The sequence below is a fragment of the Budorcas taxicolor genome, chromosome 8 (assembly GCF_023091745.1).
Source record: "Budorcas taxicolor isolate Tak-1 chromosome 8, Takin1.1, whole genome shotgun sequence".
Classification (NCBI taxonomy): Eukaryota; Metazoa; Chordata; class Mammalia; order Artiodactyla; family Bovidae; genus Budorcas; species Budorcas taxicolor.
In genome coordinates, this window is record NC_068917.1 from 49,138,677 (window position 1) to 49,152,325 (window position 13,649).

At 39.9% G+C, this 13,649-nt stretch overlaps 1 non-coding gene across 1 annotated transcript; it reads left to right on the forward strand.

Annotated features, from left to right (window-relative positions):
• The first annotated feature begins 10,980 nt into the window (after positions 1-10,980).
• LOC128052924 (U6 spliceosomal RNA) lies at positions 10,981-11,087 on the forward strand. The gene has a single exon (XR_008199876.1). It is a non-coding gene; the product is annotated as a U6 spliceosomal RNA (small nuclear RNA).
• The last annotated feature ends 2,562 nt before the right edge of the window (positions 11,088-13,649 follow it).

A 13,649-nucleotide genomic window follows, 5' to 3' on the forward strand; every position in this document is an offset into this window, starting at 1 on the left:
TTAATTGGAGGGTATTTGCTTTACAATGTTGTATTGGTTTCTGCTGTACATCAACGTGGATCAGCTATAAGTATACATATATCCCTCCCTTTAGAGCTTCCCACCCTTCTAGGTCATCACAGAGCAACAAGCTGAGCTCCATGTGTTATAAAACAACTTTTTTGTTTTTTTGTTTGTTCATTTTTTTGACCACTAGCTATCTATTTTACACATGGTAGTGTATTCTTAGAGCTTTTAGAACAATGATCTTACTTTGATCAATAGAAAATACAGTTCAGTTCAGTTCTGTTGCTCAATCATTTCCGACTCTTTGCGACCACATGGACTGCAGAATGCCAGGCCTCCCTGTCCATTGCCAACTCCCAGTGTTTACTCAAACTCATGTCCATTGAGTCGGTGATGTCATCCAACCATCTCATTCTCTATCATCCCCTTCTTCTCCCACCTTCAATCTTTCCCAGCATCAGGGTCTTTTCAAATGAGTCAGTTCTTCACATCAGGTGGCCATAGTATTGGAGTTTCAGCTTCAACATCAGTTCTTCCAATGAACACCCAGGACTGATCTCCTTTAGGATGGACTGGTTGGATCTCCTTGCAGTCCAAGGGACTCTCAAGAGTCTTCTCCAAGTTCACCACAGTTCAAAAGCATCAATTCTTCAGCACTCAGCTTTCTTCACAGTCCAACTCTCACATCCATACAGGACTACTGGAAAAACCACAGACTTGACTAGATGGACCTTTGTTGGCAAAGTAATATCTCTGCTTTTGAATATGCTATCTAGGTTGGTCATAACTTCTCTTCCAAGGAGCAAGCACCTTTTAATTTCCTGGCTGCAGTCACCATCTGCAGTGATTTTGGAACCCCCAAAAATAAAGTCTGTCACTGTTTCCACTGTTTCCCCATCTATTTGCTGTGAAGAGATGGGGCCAGAGGCCATGATCTTAGTTTTTTCTGAATGTTGAATTTTAAGCCAACTTTTTCACTCTCTCTCATTTTCATCGAGAGGGTCTTTAGTTCTTCTTCACTTTCCACCATAAGGGTGGTGTCATCTGCATATCTGAGGTTATTGATATTTCTCCCGGCAATCTTGATTCCAGCTTGTGCTTCATCCCCCCCGTCCCCCAGCATTTCGCATGATGTACTCTGCATATAAGTTAAATAAGCAGGGTGACAATATACAGCCTTGATGTACTCCTTTTCCTATTTGGAATCAGTCTGTTGTTCCATGTCCAGTTCTAACTGTTGCTTCCTGACCTGCATACAGATTTCTCAAGAGGCAGGTCAGGTTGTCTGGTATTCCTATCTCTTTCAGAATTTTCCAGTTTGTTGTGGTCCGCACAGTCAAAGGCTTTGGTATAGTCAATAAAGCAGAAGTAGATGTTTTCCTGGAACTCTCTTGGTTTTTCAATGATCCAGCAGATGTTGGCAATTTGATCTCTGGTTCTTCTGTCTTTCCTCAATCCAGCTTGAACATCTGAAATTTCACGGTTCATGTACTGTTGAAGGCTAGCTTGGAGGATTTTGAGCATTACTTTAACTAGCATGTGAGAAAATACATCATTAATTAAATTTATTTCTGAAAGCAAAGGCTTTCAAATTCAAATTCTCTCTAATCTTAAAAAATAACAAGCATGAAAAAATAATGTTTGACCAAGTGCCAAGTCATTAGCTTTCCTTAGATTCCCACAATACTTAGGAGAGGCTTTTCCAAGATCATGGAGCCATTACTACATTCATATCAACTGATATAATTAAATATTGATACTGTTCCAGCACCAGAGTGCTGGGGTCATACAAATAAAATAGTGACCCAGTTCCTTTCCCCAGGATCTCATGTTCTAATCATGAGAAACACATGCAGACATGAAAATACCACAGACTATATCTTTGCAGAGATAGCTGGAGGTCCCTAGGAATACAGAGGGTGCAAAGCCTGTGTCTACTAGTAGAAATTGAGAAACTTCACAGAGAAGGTCACATTGGATTGATAATTGAAGAACAAGTAGGAGTTTATCAGGTGGAAGAGGGCAGGAAAAGGGAACCAAGAGGTCATGGGTTCAATGGAATTATCTATATATGCAAACATCGCCTAGAAGATTGAGAAACTTATTCTGATGAAATGTTCAGCTAAAATATTAATATTATTCTTGAAAAACATCAGCAAAAGAAAGTGAGGAAGTATCATGGCTGCAACAATGCACCACTCAGATCCTGCTTTGGACGTTATGGACTTATTCCCCAGTTGCTGAGAGTGATGCGGGGATCAGCTATCAGCCTTCTACAGGAGGACTCATCTGAAAGGCATTCCCTTTCTGATGTTCTCACCCTTTCTCTGGGGCACAGGCAATAACAGGCCAGCTGGAGGTGCCCCAGGTTGAGACAGTGCTGAAGGTCTCATTCCTATTTCAGAGCTCCCCCAGGGACTGGCTGAGTCTATCTGCATCACAGCCCAGCTTCTTCCTCCACCCAGTCTTGCTTCCATCTCTTTCCATGTCTGTTGATCCCAGAACAGTCTCTACTAAATTTCCTGCATGCCAAGCTCTATCTCAGTGCCTTCTCCTGAGGGACAGAGGGATAACTAAATATTATAGGATCAAAGAAGATGTAGAATATCACATCTTGATATGCAAGAGTCCACCGAGACCTGAACTCCCTAAAGGGCGGTAGGATGAGAAGCCAGGATTAAAGCAATCACATCTGAACCTTTCCTTCTAGCACTTTTCACCTAGAACACTTTTACCCTTTCAATCCTCTTTCTGACAACCTCCAAAGCCTTTCAGCCATTCCTACCTTCAGGGGATTCTAGGAATTTCTTGTGCTCCTACTTCCAGATGACTTTCCTGTGAGTCTTTAGCACTCCTGAGGCTCCTCCAGTTCACAAATAGTTCTTAAGATGTGGTCCTCAGACTCCCTGAACCAGGTGCTTCTTTAACATTCAGATAACAGGCTCCAGCCTACTAACTCAGGTGGAGGAGTAGAGTCGTAGGGGGCAGAATCTGTATTATATATAAACAATCAGCCACTAACATTTGAAAATCTTTTACTCAGAATCTGGGGAATGTACTGAAGAGAAACAGTGACAAGTGTTTTGAAATTGCCTGTGGAATCAGTTGTTATATACTTGTTAGAGATATTTGTAATTCATGACCAAACCAACTAGAAAATGCATTTATTCCTGTTGGTGATGATACTGGGGCTTCAACTTGCTATCAGTGACTGGGTGACTGGGATAGAGGTCACCTGAATCTCACCAGGCTTCAGAATTCAGAGAACTCTGACCACATCTGGAATAGTTCTGAATATTGTTTGGATCTCTGGTGGGGTATTGGGTACTACTTTTCAGAGAGCATAGTGGCTTGTTGAAAGACAGAGTGGGGTGACTATAAGGCAGCTTTCAAGCTCCAGGTCATTCACAAGTGTCTATTCAGCTGGAAAATAAAGAGCTGAGTTTTAACTAGAGTAGAGCAACCAAGGATTTGTTTGGAAATTTAAAGTGTTGCAGTTGTCAAATAATTTAAAAAAAAAATAAAATTGAGGTAAAAATTAATTCAATTTAATTAAACATACCTCTTTTGAGTGTATAGTGCAATAATTTTGGACAAATATACAGATGTGCAGCTATTACCATGATCAAGATAAAAAAACATTTCTGTCATCCCCCAAATTCTCTCGTGCCTCTTTTGCAATCAATCTCCACCCACCATTTCTGGTGTAAGCCAACCACTTGGTTACTTTCTGTCACAACAGATATGCATGGACTTTTCCAGAACACAGAAGGGTGTCTCCATTATATATACAATTCCAACAGTTTTTTCATTTAGCTCTTTAAAATGGTGTTCTATGATTACCTCACTTGCATAGTTTCTGATAATGTAATCATTCTTTATTTCACTATCTTTCTATGTTTCACTATCTTTCTTTTGTTTCACTATGTTTCACTATCTTTGAAGTCTATCTTTCTCCTCTGGTCACTTTTAAGATTTTGTCTCACTGATGTGCAATTTGATTATGAGATGCATTGGTGTGGGTTGTGTATATATATTGATACTCTTTGGGATTCACTGAGTTCCTTGAATCTATGGGTTTATGGGTTTAGTCCAATTTCAACATTTTTTTGGCCATTATATCTTTAAATATTTCTAGTGCCTCAGTTTTCATCTATGAGATGGAAATAGTAACAGTGTATATATTTTATAAAGTAATTATTGAAGGTACTAAAAGTCTGCTTCCAGTAGAATGTCATATAATGAATTGTATAAAACTGGCCAGTTCTGAGACTGGAAAGGGATACTATATTTTCCAGTTTTATTGAGATATAACTGATATATAATTTCGTATCAGTTTAAGGTATGCAACATGATGGTTTGATATTTGTAAATTTTGTGAAATTATTACCATAGGGCTCACCTGGTGGCTCAGAGGGTAGAGACTCTTCCTGCAATGCAGGAGACATAGGTTCAATCCCTGGGTCGGGAAGATCCCCTGGAGAATGGAGTGGCTACACATTCCAGTATTCTTGCCTGGAGAATTCCATGGCCAGAGGAGCCTGGCAGGCTACAGTCCATGGGATCACAAAGATTCGGGCATGACTGAGCAACTAACACTTTCACTTCACTGAAGTTTAGTTAACATCCATCACTTCACATACTTGCAATTTTTTTTCATGTGATGAGAACTTTTAAGATCTACTCTCTTAGCAACTTTCAAATATATAATTTAATATTTATTGCTCACTAAATTTATTGTGTTGTACCTTTCATCTCCAGGATTTATTTATCTTATAGCCGGAAGTTTGTACCTTTTGATCACCCTCTCTGAATTTCCCCACCTCTTACCCACCCCGCCCCACCCACTTCTGGCAACCACCAATCTGTTCTGTTTCTATGAGTTCAGTTTTTTAAGATTGCATATATAAATGAGATAATACAGCATTTGACTTTCTGTATGTGACTTATTTCACTTAGCATAATGCCCTTGAAGTTCATCCGTGCTTGCTAAGTTGCTTGTTGTGTCTGACTCTGTGCGACGCTATGGACTGTAGCCTGCCAGTCTCCTCTGTCCATGGGCTTCTCCAAGCAAGCATATTGGAGTGGGTTGCCATGCCCTCCTCCGGGGGATCTTTCCAACCCAGGGGTCAAACCTGAGTCTCTTATGTCCTCCTGCATTGATGGGTGAGTTCTTTAGCACTAGTGCCACCTGGGAAGCCCTGAAGTCTATCTCTGTTCTATCAAATGGCAGAATTTCCTTCTCTTTTATGACTGAAGTATCTTTCCCTCCCTTCCCCCTATCTCTCTCTCTCTCTGTCTATCTGCCATATCTTCTTTATCCATTCATCTATTGATGAACACTTAGGTTGTTTCCATGTCAAGAGGAGCACTATTAATATTTATGCCGGTCACAGGCATAAGCCAAGACTATTCCAGGCAAACCAGCACGTATAGTCACCCTGGCTTTAAGAATAAAGCTGCCTGGTATAGCTCCCATCTGTAATTTGGTGGACAGCTCCAGTATAAAGGAAGATTTCTCCCCTCTATCTCTCTCCCTTCTTCTTAGAAATGAGCATTTTTACCTGAATTGGGGTGAAGACATTAGACTTGTAGCTTGGACCATGACAGTAGTCAGCTGCGTGGTGCTGAAAAACCCTTGCTGACCCCCAGGGTTTTGTTTTATTATTTTATTTGACTCTTTTAGAGCCTTCCTATGTTTAAATGAAACTGTGCAGACAGTACAGAGAATTCCTGTAAATATTCTATTCCTTAATCACAGTTTCCCTATTATTAACATCTTGAATTAGTGGTGCACCTGTTATAATTGATAACTGATATTGATACATTATTATTAATTAAAGTCCATAGTTTACATTAAAGTTCACTAAGTACTGTATAGTTCCATGGATTTTAACAGATGCATAGTGTCCTGAATTCACCATTACAGCATCATACGGAAAGAGTAGTCTCAGTGCCCTGTAAACCCCTCCTGCAACATCTATTCACCCGTCTCCCCCAGCAATTACTGCTCTCTTTACTGTCATTACAGGTTTGCCTTTCCCAGAATGTCATACAGTTAGAATCATACACTACATAGCCCTTTACAAATGTTTTATTTCAGAGATCAATATCCATTTAAAATCCCTCTGTATTTTTGGTAGCTTATGTTTTTTTTCAGAATAAAATTCCTTTGTATGAATGAAACATAATTTATCCATTTCCTTTTGAAGAGCATCATGGTTATTTCCAGTTACTGAAAATTATGAATAAAATTCTTGTAAACATTTGGGTGTAGGTTTTTGTTTTTCAATTTATGTGTGTAAATACCTAAGAGCATGATTGCTGGATCATGTGGGAAGACTATGATTAATTAATTGTTCAGTTCAGTTCAGTCACTCAGTCACGTCTGACTCTTGGTGACCCCATGGACTGCAGCACGCCAGGCCTCCCTGTCCATCAGCAACTCCAGGAATTTATTCAAACTCGTGTCCATTGAGTCCGAGATGCCATCCAACCATCTCATCCCCTGTCATCCCCTTCTTCTCTAGCCTTCAATCTTTCCCAGCATCAGTTCAGTTCAGTTCAGTTCAGTTGCTCAGTCAAGTCTGACTCTTTGCAACTCCATGAATCACAGCACTCCAGGCCTCCCTGTCCATCACCAACTCCTGGAGTTTACTCAAACTCATGTGCATCGAGTTGGTGATGCCATCCAGCCATCTCATCCTCTGTTGTCCCCTTCTCCTCCTGCCCCTAATCCTTCCCAGCATTAGGGTCTTTTCCAATGAGTCAGCTCTTTGCATCAGGTGACCAAAGTTTTGGAATTTCACCTTCAACATCAGTCCTTCGAAAGAACACCCAGGACTGATCTCCTTTAGCATAGACTGGTTGGATCTCCTTGCAGTCCAAGGGATTCTCAAGAATCGTCTCCAACACCAGAGTTCAAAAGCATCAAATCTTCAGTGCTCAGCTTTCTTTATAGTACAACTCTCACATCCATAAATGACTACTGGAAAACCATAGCCTTTACTAGACAGACCTTAGTTGACAAAGTAATGTCTCTGTTTTTAAATATGCTATCTAGGTTGGTTATAACTTTCCTTCCAAGGAGTAGGCGTCTTTTAATTTCATGGCTGGAATCACCATCTGCAGTGATTTTGGAGCCCCCCAAAATAAAGTCTGACACTGTTTCCACTGTTTCCCCATCTATTTCCCATGAAGTGATGGGATCAGATGCCATGATATTCAGTTCAGTTCAGTTCAGTCGCTCAGTCATGTCCAATTATTTGCGACCCCATAAATTGCAGCACGCCAGGCCTCCCTGTCCATCACCAACTCCCGGAGTTCAATCAGACTCACGTCCATCGAGTCAGTGATGCCATCCTGCCATCTCATCCTCTGTTGTCCCCTTCTCCTCCTGCCCCTAATCCCTCCCAGCATCAGAGTCTTTTCCAATGAGTCAACTCTTCTCATGAGGTGGCCAAAGTACTGGAGTTTCAGCTTTAGCATCATTCCTTCCAAAGAAATCCCAGGGTTGATCTCCTTTAGAATGGACTGGTTGGATCTCCTTGCAGTCCAAGGGACTCTCAAGAGTCTTCTCCAACACCACAGTTCAAAAGCATCAATTCTTCGGCACTCAGCCTTCTTCACAGTCCAACTCTCACATCCATACATGACCACTGGAAAAATCATAGCCTTGACTAGACAGACCTTAGTTGGCAAAGTAATGTCTCTGCTTTTGAATATGCTATCTAGGTTGGTCATAACTTTTCTTCCAAGGAGTAAGCGTCTTTTAATTCCACGGCTGCAATCACCATCTGCAGTGATTTTGGAGCCCCCCAAAATAAAGTCCGACGTTGTTTCCACTGTTTCCCCATCTATTTCCCATGAAGTGATGGGACCGGATGCCATGATCTTCGTTTTCTGAATGTTGAGCTTTAAGCCAACTTTTTCACTCTCCTCTTTCACTTGCATCAAGAGGCTTTTGAGTTCCTCTTCACTTTCTGCCATAAGGGTGGCGTCATCTGCCTATCTGAGGTTATTGATATTTCTCCCTCAATCTTGATTCCAGCTTGTGTTTCTTCCAGTCCAGCGTTTCTCATGATGTACTCTATATATTAGTTAAATAAGCAGGGTGACAATATACAGCCTTGATGTACTCCTTTTCCTATTTGGAACCAGTCTGTTGTTCCATGTACCGTTCTAACTGTTGCTTCCTGACCTGCATACAAGATTTCTCAAGAGGCAGGTCAGGTGGTCTGGTATTCCAATCTCTCTCAGAATTTTCCACAGTTTATTGTGATCCACACAGTCAAAGGCTTTGGGATAGTCAATAAAGCAGAACCATGTCCAGTTCTAACTGTTGCTTCCTGACCTGCATACAGGTTTCTCAAGAGACTCGTTAGATGGTCTATTATTCCCTTCTGTTTAAGAATTTTCCAGCATCAGGGTTTTTTTAAATGAGTCAGGTCTTCACATCAGGTGGCCATAGTATTGGAGTTTCAGCTTCAGCATCAGTCCTTCTAATGAATACTCAGGACTGATTTCCTTTAGGATGGACTGGTTGGATCTCCTTGCAGTCCAAGGGGCTCTCAAGAGTCTTCTCTACACCACAGTTCAAAAACATCAATTCTTCAGCACTCAGCTTTCTTTATAGCCCAACTCTCACATCCATACATGACTACTGGAAAAATCATGGCTTTGACTAGGCAGACCTTTTTTGGCAAAGTAATGTCTCTGCTTTTGAATATGCTATCTAGGTTGGTCATAACTTCTCTTCCAAGGAGCAAGCATCTGTTAATTTCATGGCTGCAATCACCATCTGCAGTGATTCTGGAACCCCCAAAAATAGAATCAGCCACTGTTTCCACTGTTTCCCCATCTATTTGCCATGAAGTGATGGGACCGGATGCCATGATCTTCGTTTTCTGAATGTTGAGTTTTAAGCCAATTTTTTCACTCTGCTCTTTCACTTTCATCAAGAGGCTCTTTAGTTCCTCTTCACTTTCTGCCATAAGGGCGATGTCATCTGCCTATCTGAGGTTATTGACATTTCTCCCGGCAAACTTGATTCCAGCTTGTGCTTTCTTCAGCCCAGCATTTCTCATGATGTGTTTTGCATATAAGTTAAATAAGTAGGGTAACAATATACAGCCTTGACGTACTCCTTTTCCTATTTGAAACCAGTCTTTTGTTCCACGTCTAGTTCTAATTGTTGCTTCCTGACCTGCATACAGATTTCTCAAGAGGCAGGTCAGGTGGTCTGGTATTCCCATCGCTTTAAGGATTTTCCACAGTTTGTTGTGGTTTGCACAGACAAAGGCTTTGGTATAAAGCAGAAATAAATTTCTGCTTTCAATAAAGCAGAAATAAATATTTTTCTGGAACTCTCTTGCTTTTCCTATGGAGGTTTAATGGATGATCCAATGGATGATTAATTGTTAATAAATTGCAAAGCTGTCTTCCAAAGTGGTTGTACCAATTTGCAGTCTCTCCAGGAATAAGTGAGAGTTCTTGTTACTCCACATCATTGGTATTGTCATTTTCCTGATTTTAGTTACTCCAATAGGTGTGTTGGTAAAGAATCAGCCTACAGTGCAGGAGACCTGGGTTTAATCCCTGGGTCTGGAAGAACCCACTCCAGTATTCTTGCCTGGAGAATTCCATGGACAGAGGAGCTTGGTGAGTTATAGTTCATGGGGTTACAGAGTTGGACAGGACTTAGTGACTAAACCACAAGAGGTATGTAGTGGTATCACATTGTTATTTTAATTTGCAATTTCCTAATGACGTGATGTTAAGCATCCTTTCTTATGCCTATCTGCCATTTGCAAGTCTTGTTGGTGAGATGTCTGTTAAAGTCTTAGCCCACTATAATACCAGGTTGTTTGTTTAAAGCTTATTGAGCTTTAAAAGCCAGGATTCAGCAGTATGTGAACCGTGAACTTCCAGATGTTCAAGCTGGTTTTAGAAAAGGCAGAGGAACCAGAGATCAAATTCCCAACATCTGCTGGATCATCAAAAAAGCAAGAGAGTTCCAGAAAAACATCTATTTCTGCTTTATTGACTAAGCCAAAGCCTTTGACTGTGTGGATCACAATAAACTGTGGAAACTTCTGAAAGAGACGGGAATACCAGACCTCCTGACCTGCCTCTTGAGAAACCTATATGCAAGTCAGGAAGCAACAGTTAGATCTGGACATGGAACAACAGACTGGTTCCAAATAGGAAAAGGAGTATGTCAAGGCTGTATATTGTCACCCTGCTTATTTAACTTATATACAGAGTACATCTTGAGAAACGCTGGACTGGAAGAAACACAAGCTGGAATCAAGATTGCAGGAGAAATATCAGTAACCTCAGATATGCAGATGACACCACCCTTATGGCAGAAAGTGAAGAGGACCTTAAAAGCCTCTTGATGCAAGTGAAAGAGGAGAGTGGAAAAGTTGGCTTAAAGCTCAACATTCAGAAAATGAAGATCATGGCATCTGGTCCCATCACTTCATGGGAAATAGATGGGGAAACAGTGGAAACAACGTCGGACTTTATTTTGGGGGGCTCCAAAATCACTGCAGATGGTGATTGCAGCCATGAAATTAAAAGATGCTTACTTCTTGGAAGGAAAGCTATAACCAACCTAGATAGCATATTCAAAAGCAGAGATATTACTTTGCCAACAAAGGTCCGTCTAGTCAAGGCTATGGTTTTTCCAGTGGTCATGTATGGATGTGACAGTTGGACTGTGAAGAAAGCTGAGCGCCGAAGAATTGATGCTTTTGAACTGTGGTGTTGGAGAAGACTCTTGAGAGTCCCTTGGACTGCAAGGAGATCCAGCCAGTCCATCCTAAAGGAGATCAGTCCTGGGTGTTCATTGGAAGGACTGATGCTGAAACTGAAACTCCAGTACTTTGGCCACCTCATGTGAACAGTTGACTCATTGGAAAAGACCCTGATGCTGGGAGGGATTGGGGGCAGGAGAAGAAGAGGACAGCAGTGCTTGCTTCGGCAGCACATATACTAAAATTGGAACGATACAGAGAAGATTAGCATGGCCCCTGCGCAAGGATGACACGCAAATTCGTGAAGCATTCCATATTTTTAAGATTAGATCTCAATTACAGGAGAAAAACTATTAAAAATTCCAACATATGGAGGTTGAACAACACACTTCTGAATAACCAACAAATCACAGAAGAAATCAAAAAAGAAATCAAAATATGCATAGAAACTAATGAAAATGAAAACACAACAACCCAAAACCTGTGGGACACTATAAAAGCAGTGCTAAGAGGAAAGTTCATAGCAATACAGGCATACCTCAAGAAACAAGAAAAAAGTCAAATAAATAACCTAACTCTACACCTAAAGCAACTAGAAAAGGAAGAATTGGAGAACCCCAGAGTTAGTAGAAGGAAAGAAATCTTAAAAATCAGGGCAGAAATAAATGCAAAAGAAACAAAAGAGACCATAACAAAAATCAACAAAGCCAAAAGCTGGTTCTTTGAAAGGATAAATAAAATTGACAAACCATTAGCCAGACTCATCAAGAAGCAAAGAGAGAAAAATCAAATCAATAAAATTAGAAATGAAAATGGAGAGATCACAACAGACAACACAGAAATACAAAGGATCATAAGAGACTACTATCAGCAGTTATATGCCAATAAAATGGACAACGTGGAAGAAATGGACAAATTCTTAGAAAAGTACATTTTTCCAAAACTGAACCAGGAAGAAATAGAAAATCTTAACAGACCCATCACAAGCATGGAAATTGAAACTGTAATCAGAAATCTTCCAGCAAACAAAAGCTCAGGTCCAGACGGCTTCACAGCTGAATTCTACCAAAAATTTCGAGAAGAGCTAACACCTATCCTACTCAAACTCTTCCAGAAAATTGCAGAGGAAGGTAAACTTCCAAACTCATTCTATGAGGCCACCATCACCCTAATACCAAAACCTGACAAAGATACTACAAAAAAAGAAAACTACAGGCCAATATCACTGATGAACATAGATGCAAAAATCCTCAACAAAATTCTAGCAATCAGAATCCAACAACACATTAAAAAGATCATACACCATGACCAAGTGGGCTTTATCCCAGGGATGCAAGGGTTCTTCAATATCTGCAAATCAATCAATGTAATTCACCACATTAACAAATTGAAAAATAAAAACCATATGATTATCTCAATAGATGCAGAGAAGGCCTTTGACAAAATTCAACATCCGTTTATGATAAAAACTCTCCAGAAAGCAGGAATAGAAGGAACGTACCTCAACATAATAAAAACTATATATGACAAACCCACAGCAAACATTATACTCAATGGTGAAAAATTGAAAGCATTTCCCCTAAAGTCAGGAACAAGACAAGGGTGCCCACTTTCACCGCTACTATTCAACATAGTTCTGGAAGTTTTGGCCACAGCAATCAGAGCAGAAAAAGAAATAAAAGAAGTCCAAATTGGAAAAGAAGAAGTAAAACTTTCACTGTTTGCAGATGACATGATCCTCTACATAGAAAACCCTAAAGACTCCACCAGAAAATTACTAGAGCTCATCAATGAATATAGTAAAGTTGCAGGATATAAAATCAACACTCAGAAATCCCTTGCATTCCTATACACTAATAATGAGAAAGTAGAAAAAGAAATTAAGGAAACAATTCCATTCACCATTGCAACGAAAAGAATAAAATGCTTAGGAATATATCTACCTAAAGAAACTAAAGACCTATATATAGAAAACTATAAAACACTGATGAAAGAAATCAAACAGGACACTAATAGATGGAGAAATATACCATGTACATGGATTGGAAGAATCAATATAGTGAAAATGATTATATTACCCAAAGCAATTTACAGATTCAATGCAATCCCTATCAAGCTACCAGCCATATTTTTCACAGAACCAGAACAAATAATTTCAAGATTTGTATGGAAATACAAAAAACCTTGAATAGCCAAAGCAATCTTGAGAAAGAAGGATGGAACTGGAGGAATCAACTTGCCTGACTTCAGGCTCTACTACAAAGCCACAGTCATCAAGACAGTATGGTACTGGCACAAAGACAGAAATATAGATCAATGGAACAAAATAGAAAGCCCAGAGATAAATCCACACACCTATGGGCACCTTATCTTTGACAAAGGAGGCAAGAATATACAATGGAGTAAAGGCAATCTCTTTAACAAGTGGTTCTGGGAAAACTGGTCAACCACTTGTAAAAGAATGAAACTAGATCACTTTCTAACACCACACACAAAAATAAACTCAAAATGGATTAAAGATCTAAATGTAAGACCAGAAACTATAAAACTCCTAGAGGAGAACATAGGCAAAACACTCTCCGACATAAATCACAGCAGGATCCTCTATGATCCACCTCCCAGAATTCTGGAAATAAAAGCAAAAATAAACAAATTGGACCTAATTAAAATTAAAAGCTTCTGCACAACAAAGGAAAATATAAGCAAGGTGAAAAGACAGCCTTCTGAATGGGAGAAAATAATAGCAAATGAAGCAACTGACAAACAACTAATCTCAAAAATATACAAGCAACTTATGCAGCTCAATTCCAGAAAAATAAACAACCCAATCAAAAAATGGGCCAAAGAATTAAATAGACATTTCTCCAAAGAAGACATGCGGAT